This window comes from Rhinoderma darwinii, chromosome 2, assembly GCF_050947455.1.
Source record: "Rhinoderma darwinii isolate aRhiDar2 chromosome 2, aRhiDar2.hap1, whole genome shotgun sequence".
NCBI classification, from domain to species: domain Eukaryota; kingdom Metazoa; phylum Chordata; class Amphibia; order Anura; family Rhinodermatidae; genus Rhinoderma; species Rhinoderma darwinii.
This window is the reverse complement of record NC_134688.1, coordinates 91,877,150-91,884,360: the sequence shown is the minus strand read 5'-3', so window position 1 is coordinate 91,884,360 and position 7,211 is coordinate 91,877,150. Positions and strand designations below refer to the sequence as shown.

Below are 7,211 nucleotides of genomic sequence, written 5' to 3'. Positions count from 1 at the left end.
CACAGCAGCACTGAATCTGCACGCTCCTCTCCTGAAATACTCTGTGCTGCTGTGAACTCTGTTCTTACCATTACGTAGCTCAGTCTGTTACATCTCCTCCACTCCTGTCCTCTATAACACGTTCACATGATTGGCAAGTCACCACCACGCACAAGATCCGCACGCTCATCTCCTGAAATACTCTGTGCTGCTGTGAACTCTGCTCTTACCATTACGTGGTGACTTGGCAATCATGTGAAGGTGTTCTTGAGGACAGGAGTGGAGGAGAGATAACAGACTGAGAGCTACGTAATGGTAAGAGCAGAGTTCACAACAGCACTGAATCTGCACGCTCATCTCCTGAAATACTCTGTGCTGCCTTAAACTCTGTGGACAGGTCAGGATCCTGTTTCTTTTAAATGCTGCACTGTAGCGTAGCCTTATATAGTGGATCGAGCGGGTTCCCTAGCAGCATTTAAAAGAAACAGGATCCTGACCTGTCCACAGAGTTTAAGGCAGCACAGAGTATTTCAGGAGATGAGCACGGGCAGCCGTTCGTTTTTCCGAGCCGTGCTCCCATCATGCACACGACCGTAAAAACACCCGTTATTGCGGGTCGTAATTACGACCCGCAATAACGGGCTCATAGACTTCTGTTACCCACGGGTACCTTTCCGTATTCTCACGGGAAGGTGCCCGTGCCGTTAAAAAAATAGAACATGTTCTATTTTTCTATTTTACGGTTCGCAAAAGCGGCCGGCTGCCCGTGGCCGGCCGGCCGTGCTCGTAGTTACGAGTCGTAATTACGAGCACGGCCCGTAAAATAAAAAAATAGAACATGTTCTATCTTTTTAACGGCACGGGCACCTTCCCGTGAGAAAACGGGAAGGTACCCGTGGCTAACAGAAGTCTATGGGCCCGCTATTTCGGGTCGTAATTACGACCCGTGATAACGGGTGTTTTTATGGTCGACTCGTGTGCATGAGGCCCCGTAATGACGGGTGGCTACATGTGTGCACCCATCATTACGGCAGCGTTGCTAGGTGACGTCAGTAAGGGTATGTGCACACACACTAATTACGTCCGTAATTGACGGACGTATTTCGGCCGCAAGTACCGGACCGAACACCCTGCAGGGAGCCGGGCTCCTAGCATCATATTTATGTACGATGCTAGGAGTCCCTGCCTCTCCGTGGAACTACTGTCCCGTACTGAAAACATGATTACAGTACGGGACAGTTGTCCTGCAGAGAGGCAGGGACTCCTAGCATCGTACATAAGTATGATGCTAGGAGCCCGGCTCCCTGCACTGTGTTCGGTCCGGTACTTGCGGCCGAAATACGTCCGTCATTTACGGACGTAATTAGTGTGTGTGCACATACACTAAATAGTCACTGTTCAGGGTGCTGAAAGAGTTAACTGATCGGCAGTAACTGTTTCAGTACCCTGGACAGTGACTACCGATCACAGTACCTGTAAAAAAAAAGACGTTCATACTTACCGAGAACTTTCTGCTTCCTCCAGTCCGGTCTCCTGGCCGTTGCCTTGGTGACGCGTCCCTCTCGACATCCGGCCCGACATTCCTTGATGACGATGCAGCCTTGTGAGCGCTGCAGCCAATCACAGGCTGCCGCGGCCTCTGCAGCCAATCACAGGCTGCAGAGGCCTCTGCAGCCAATCACAGGCTGCCGCGTCAGAAAAGGTCGGACTGGAGGAAGAAGAGGGACTCGTTAACAAGACAACGACCGGGTACGTATGAAATGCTTTTTATTTTATTTTTAATCAGCAGCCTCTTTTCTCTATCAGTGATTGATAGAGATAAGTGGCTGCCGATTTGTATAATGTTTTTGACCGGGTTCGGTCAAAACGGGTTCGGCCGAACCCGGTGAAGTTCGGATTCGCTGCGAACCGAACTTTACCGGAAGTTCGGACCGAAACCGGGTTCGGTTGTCCCGGTTCGCTCATCTCTACATACAGCCAAGGCAACAAAGGAGTGGCTCAAAAAGAAGCACATTAAGGTCATGGAGTGGCCTAGCCAGTCTCCAGACCTTAATCCCATCGAAAACTTATGGAGGGAGCTGAAGATCTGAGTTGCCAAGCGACAGCCTCGAAATCTTAATGATTTACAGATGATCTGCAAAGAGGAGTGGGCCAAAATTCCATCTAACATGTGTGCAAACCTCATCATCAACTACTAAAAATGTCTGACTGCTGTGCTTGCCAACAAGGGTTTTGCCACCAAGTATTAAGTCTTGTTTGTCAAAGGGATCAAATACTTATTTCCCTGTGCACAATGCAAATAAATATATATAATTTTGACAATGTGATTTTCAGTTTTTTTTTTTAGATAATCTATCTCTCACTGGTAAAATTAAGCTACCCTAAAAATTCTGGACTGTTCATGTCTTTGACAGTGGGCAAACTTACAAAATCAGCAAAGGATCAAATACTTATTTCCTTCACTGTAGAAGCTCTGCCGATGCACGCATATTTCGCTCATCCAAAATGGGCCATCGTATTATGAGCAATCAATTTCTGTGCATGTACCGAGCATCCTCCCTGGCTCGCAAGGACCACCAGTCCCATATGTCATCGTTGCAGATGAAGGTTTTGGCCTCACAAGCCAAGTAATGCGTCCATTTGCAAGAAGGGGCTTGGATGACCGTAGACGCATCTTCAATTACCGGCTAAGCCGAGATCGAAGATGTGTTGAATGTGCATTTGGCATTATGACAAACAAATGGCGGGTGTTTCTCACAACAATGCAACTGACGGCGCAGAATGTGACCCGTGTCATACAAGCGTCTGTCGTTCTTCATAACTTCAGCCTCATACATTACGCCGGTTTTGATGCAGAATATATTCGAAGAAATGATACCACATCAACCATTCTGGGCCAAATTCCACTAGGAAGGGCACAAACATCTGATATCCGAGTGCGCAACATTTTTGCCAAATATTTTGACAGCCCCGATGGAGCACTGCCATGGCAGGACGATTCTCTGTGAAGGGTGGCTTCGTGGAGATTATTGCCACAATTTATCATTAGTGAGGGCAATGTTAGTAATTTTGGGGGGGATTTTAGTATTAGGGACTCGCAAGACATGAGGACCCTTGACGTGGGTTGCGAGCTTATATATTTTGTTGTTTTGCCGTATTGTTTTGCTGCCAAACAACTAATTGTATGTGAATCACATTGGCAAATCGAATGTTCGCAAATACAATCACAAATGTCCTTAGTGCATCCATTATCATAGCACTGCAAGGCCTCAGAGAAGTATTTTTTGATTCGAGCAAAACCGCAAAAGATACACTAATACCTCAATTATGGCATGCAACTACCTTGGGCCCTGGCCAGCATGTTGCAACGTTACCTAAGGACATGTTTGGGAAAGAATGTTACATCACATATATGTAGGGAAACACACACACTTTTGTTGCTCCACAAAACCACACTTTATCGTGTAATGGGCCAAATAAACATTACATACAACATAGGTAAAAAATTAGGCCTAAATTTGGACCCAAAACTATGCTGCGGCCACAGCACTACAACTGCTGATAACGGTGGGATGGGGAGTTGTAGCTGCCCATTTCAGCACCACTATGCTGTCCATTGGCCTGCAGAGGATGTTCCTCAACAGCATAGTGGTGCTCATGCTGCGTGTGGTAGCCTAGAGGTGGGCCGTGTGGAAAGTTTTCCACGGGTCGGCTGTAGGCTGGTACAGGCCGGTCCCGCATCGGCACAGGAACAGGTGACATGCGGGACAGCATTGGGCGGTGGAAGTGTTGGCGTGCCAAGGGGTGGCTGTGAAGGGCCAGGTGCAGTGAACGGCACCGATGGCTCCGGCAATCCACGCCAATGCTCAATTGCCTGGAAGCACTGGCGTGGGTTGTTAGGAGGTGTGGCCGCATCTATTAGGCTGAGTATCGAGCCTTGGAGTCACGCCATACGGTGGTTGGGTACTCGCCGGAGAAGCGGGGCAATGCTGCGGCCAAAGGCGTCACAGCCGTTCTCCTCGGTGCAGCGACACAGGTACTCGAGTACCCTGGAGTCCACTTGGGCACCTGCGGAACCAATGTCGCTGCGCCTGCGCCTGGCTGCTGCGGTGGTTTCAGGCGGAACATCCCGTGGCACCTGGGGTTGTCTGGACGCCTGTGGGGCTGATTCTGGAGCAGTCGCCTCTGGGGTTAAGGGCAGCAGGGGATTTTGCTCTCGTGGCGCCTGCGCCTCTTCATGGCCAGCCTCCTCTTCAGTGTCGAGTAGATTGTCACTGCATCGGTAAGAAAAATGTACAGTTATTCGTTACATTGGCACAAGGGACAAACAAACTGTTTTGGTTGAATGACATGTGAACACACACATTTCTTCAAGGTAGAGTCATTACTTACGGGCGCATCTCCGTAATGTCCTTGAGGAACATCAGCTGCTGGGTGTAGATGTATTTGCGCTTCTTGGAGGCTCCGTCACCACTTCGCCCTCTGGCGCTATATTCCCGCCGGAATTGATCCCGGCAGCTCCTCCAGCGGGTTTTGACATCATCAACTGTACAAAGGAACAACAAAACAAAATTTTAGTGTCACCAGGTGACATAACCGAAATCTGCACTTATTCGAAACGTTGCCATTCCCTTACACACCACGATACATTATACACAAGCTCAATTAAGCTGTGTGTGACACACCCGCTATGTTGCCCATTTGGAACATGTTAACACAAGGATACACTACAGCATGTGTTTTTTACATGGCATATATAAAGCAATGTACTTACCAATGCTCTTTCGGTCTCGTGTGCTGCCTTTAGCCCACTCATGGGTGAAGAGGGTCTGCGCTACTTCATCCCAAGCGACCTCCTTGCCCGTGCGGTCGTAGTAGGCCTCTGCCCGCGTGTCCCACAACTGTGGCCTCTCATGAACCAGGCAGATCAGCTTCTCAACGTCACAAGCGCGAGGCATTGCAGCAGTTGTCGGTGTCCAGATCAAGCATGTGCCCAACAAGTGCAAAGCAACTTCCTGGTTTGTGCTTGTTTGGACAAGTTTTCTCAACTCATTTACATAGACTTAACAAGTCTTGCGTGAAAAACGCAGGTCGCACTGCACGGCCCCATAGACTAATATAGGTCCGTGCGACGCGTGTGAAAATCACGCGCGTTGCACGGACGTATATCCTGTTTGTCTGAATAAGCCCTAATTCTGAGCTGGGTAAAGGCCTCCTATAAAGGATGACATTAAGTTTCCAGTTTTGCAACTTTACATAATGTGGTTAAAGCTTTTGCGCAGGCTTTTCATACTTGTGTTTTGTCAGTTGCAATAGTAAACAATGATTTCATCAATTAGCAGACCATTTCCTGCCAGATAATTGGCATCCAAATAAGTAAACAATTTTCTGTTCCCATTTCTGAATGGCTGATCGTTAAAGCGAATGTCTCATGTATTTCATTTTAATCTCATTAATTAGATATAGGTCTGTAGCTAAGAAATAATGTGTCTTTTTTTTAAATGTTCCTATTTATTTTTTATTTTTAAAATCTTTTCTGGGGCGGCCATATTGGAGGCACACACTTCTTCACTCTTCCTGTATTGTCTATATAGACAGTGCAGCTGGTTTAAGTGCTTTATGGCTGCTGAAATAAATGGGAGTCAATCGATAAATGTGATAGACTATTACAGTCTACATGAAGTGATGTAGTACGGTCCCTCCCCCAGGTACCAGTATAATGCTACTATCTATCAGATCTAGGTCTTCAACTGTACATTATAGTTGTCATTACATCCACCACCCTCTAATGATAATGTAATGACTCTGTCTATACAATAGAGGTGACAAGTGAACTACAGAAAACCAGAAACATCAGCCTAGTGTAACTGCTCTAAAGACCAGTGTAAAAACGAGAATATTTAAAAAAAAAATTATGTAGATAGTCACATAAAAAAAGATATATATTTTATAAAATAATATTATTTTAAATAATATGTAATTTACTGATGATCAGTTAGTTCCCTTTAAAAGGAACCTGTCATGTTAAAATGAAGTCCAATCTGTTAGCAGTATATTATAGAGGAGCTGAGCAGATTGATATATAGTTTGCAGCAAAGGATTCTGTATAACTTGTAATTTATTCATTTAAATGTCTGCTTATTCTGGGCTTAAGAGTCCAGGGGGAGGTCCTACTCAGTGATTGACAACCTTTCCTGTATGATTGTGAATAAAGAGACAACTGTCAATCAGTGAGTAGGACCGCCCACTGGACTACTAAGCCCAGAAGGAGCAGAGGTTTAAATTAATAAATTACAAGTTATACTCAATCTTTTGCTACTAAATTATATATCAATCTACTCTGCTCCCCCTACTCTAGAGCAGGCTGTCTGCAGATTGGACTAAATTTTCAACATGACAGGTTCCCTTTAAGGAAGTTATACAGTATTAGGGTATGTTCACACGGCCAAATTTCAGACGTATACGAGGCGTATTGTGCCTCGTTTTACGTCTGAAAATAGGGCTGCAATACGTCGGCAAACATCTGCCCATTCATTTGAATGGGTTTGCCGACGTACTGTGCAGACGACCTGTTATTTACGCGTCGTCGTTTGACAGCTGTCAAACGACGACGCGTAAATTTACTGCCTCGGCAAAGAAGTGCAGGGCACTTCTTTGCCACGTAATTTGAGCCGTTCTTCATTGAAATCAATGAAGCACGGCTCAAGGTTTACGAGCGTCTCAGACGCCTCGTAAATTACGAGGAGGAGCTTTTACGTGTGAAACGAGGCAGCTGTTAACAGTCTGTCTTTTCACACGTAAATGCCTCTCAGCGTGTGAACATACCCTTAGAATACAGGGTCTGTTTTTTTCCCCAGACACAGCCCCTCATCCCAATTTACATTAATGCGAATGAGCTGCAATACCAGTCTATTGACACTGTTTCTGGAAAAAAGCAGACCCTTTTTTCTAATCTCCGCCATTCGAATTATTATTTATTTTTTAGTATCTGATTTTTTTATGGCTTAGTAAATCTGTGTGATCACCTACAGTAATTGCAGCCCACATACTGTACAGTAGCTGAATGTGAAAATGTTGGAAAGCTGCCCATATACGTGAAATAACTGATAGATACCATCCGAGGTATTTCTCTGAGAAATAAAAGATCATCCATGTTGAAATTCTCCCCCTTTGTCCCTGAAGTTCAGCATGATAGGTGTTAGACGCTAGTTCAGATGTAAGCCCTGAATTAC

The 7,211-nt window shown here is 45.8% G+C and overlaps 1 protein-coding gene across 1 annotated transcript in view; it reads left to right on the top strand.

Annotated features, from left to right (window-relative positions):
* The first annotated feature begins 1,676 nt into the window (after positions 1-1,676).
* Positions 1,677-7,211, top strand: part of HDAC7 (histone deacetylase 7) — a 425,809-nt gene continuing 420,274 nt past the window's right edge. Inside the window, exon 1 of the mRNA XM_075851897.1 lies at positions 1,677-1,728. The gene's annotated coding sequence lies outside the window, so the exon portion shown is untranslated. The remainder of the gene's footprint in view (positions 1,729-7,211) is intronic.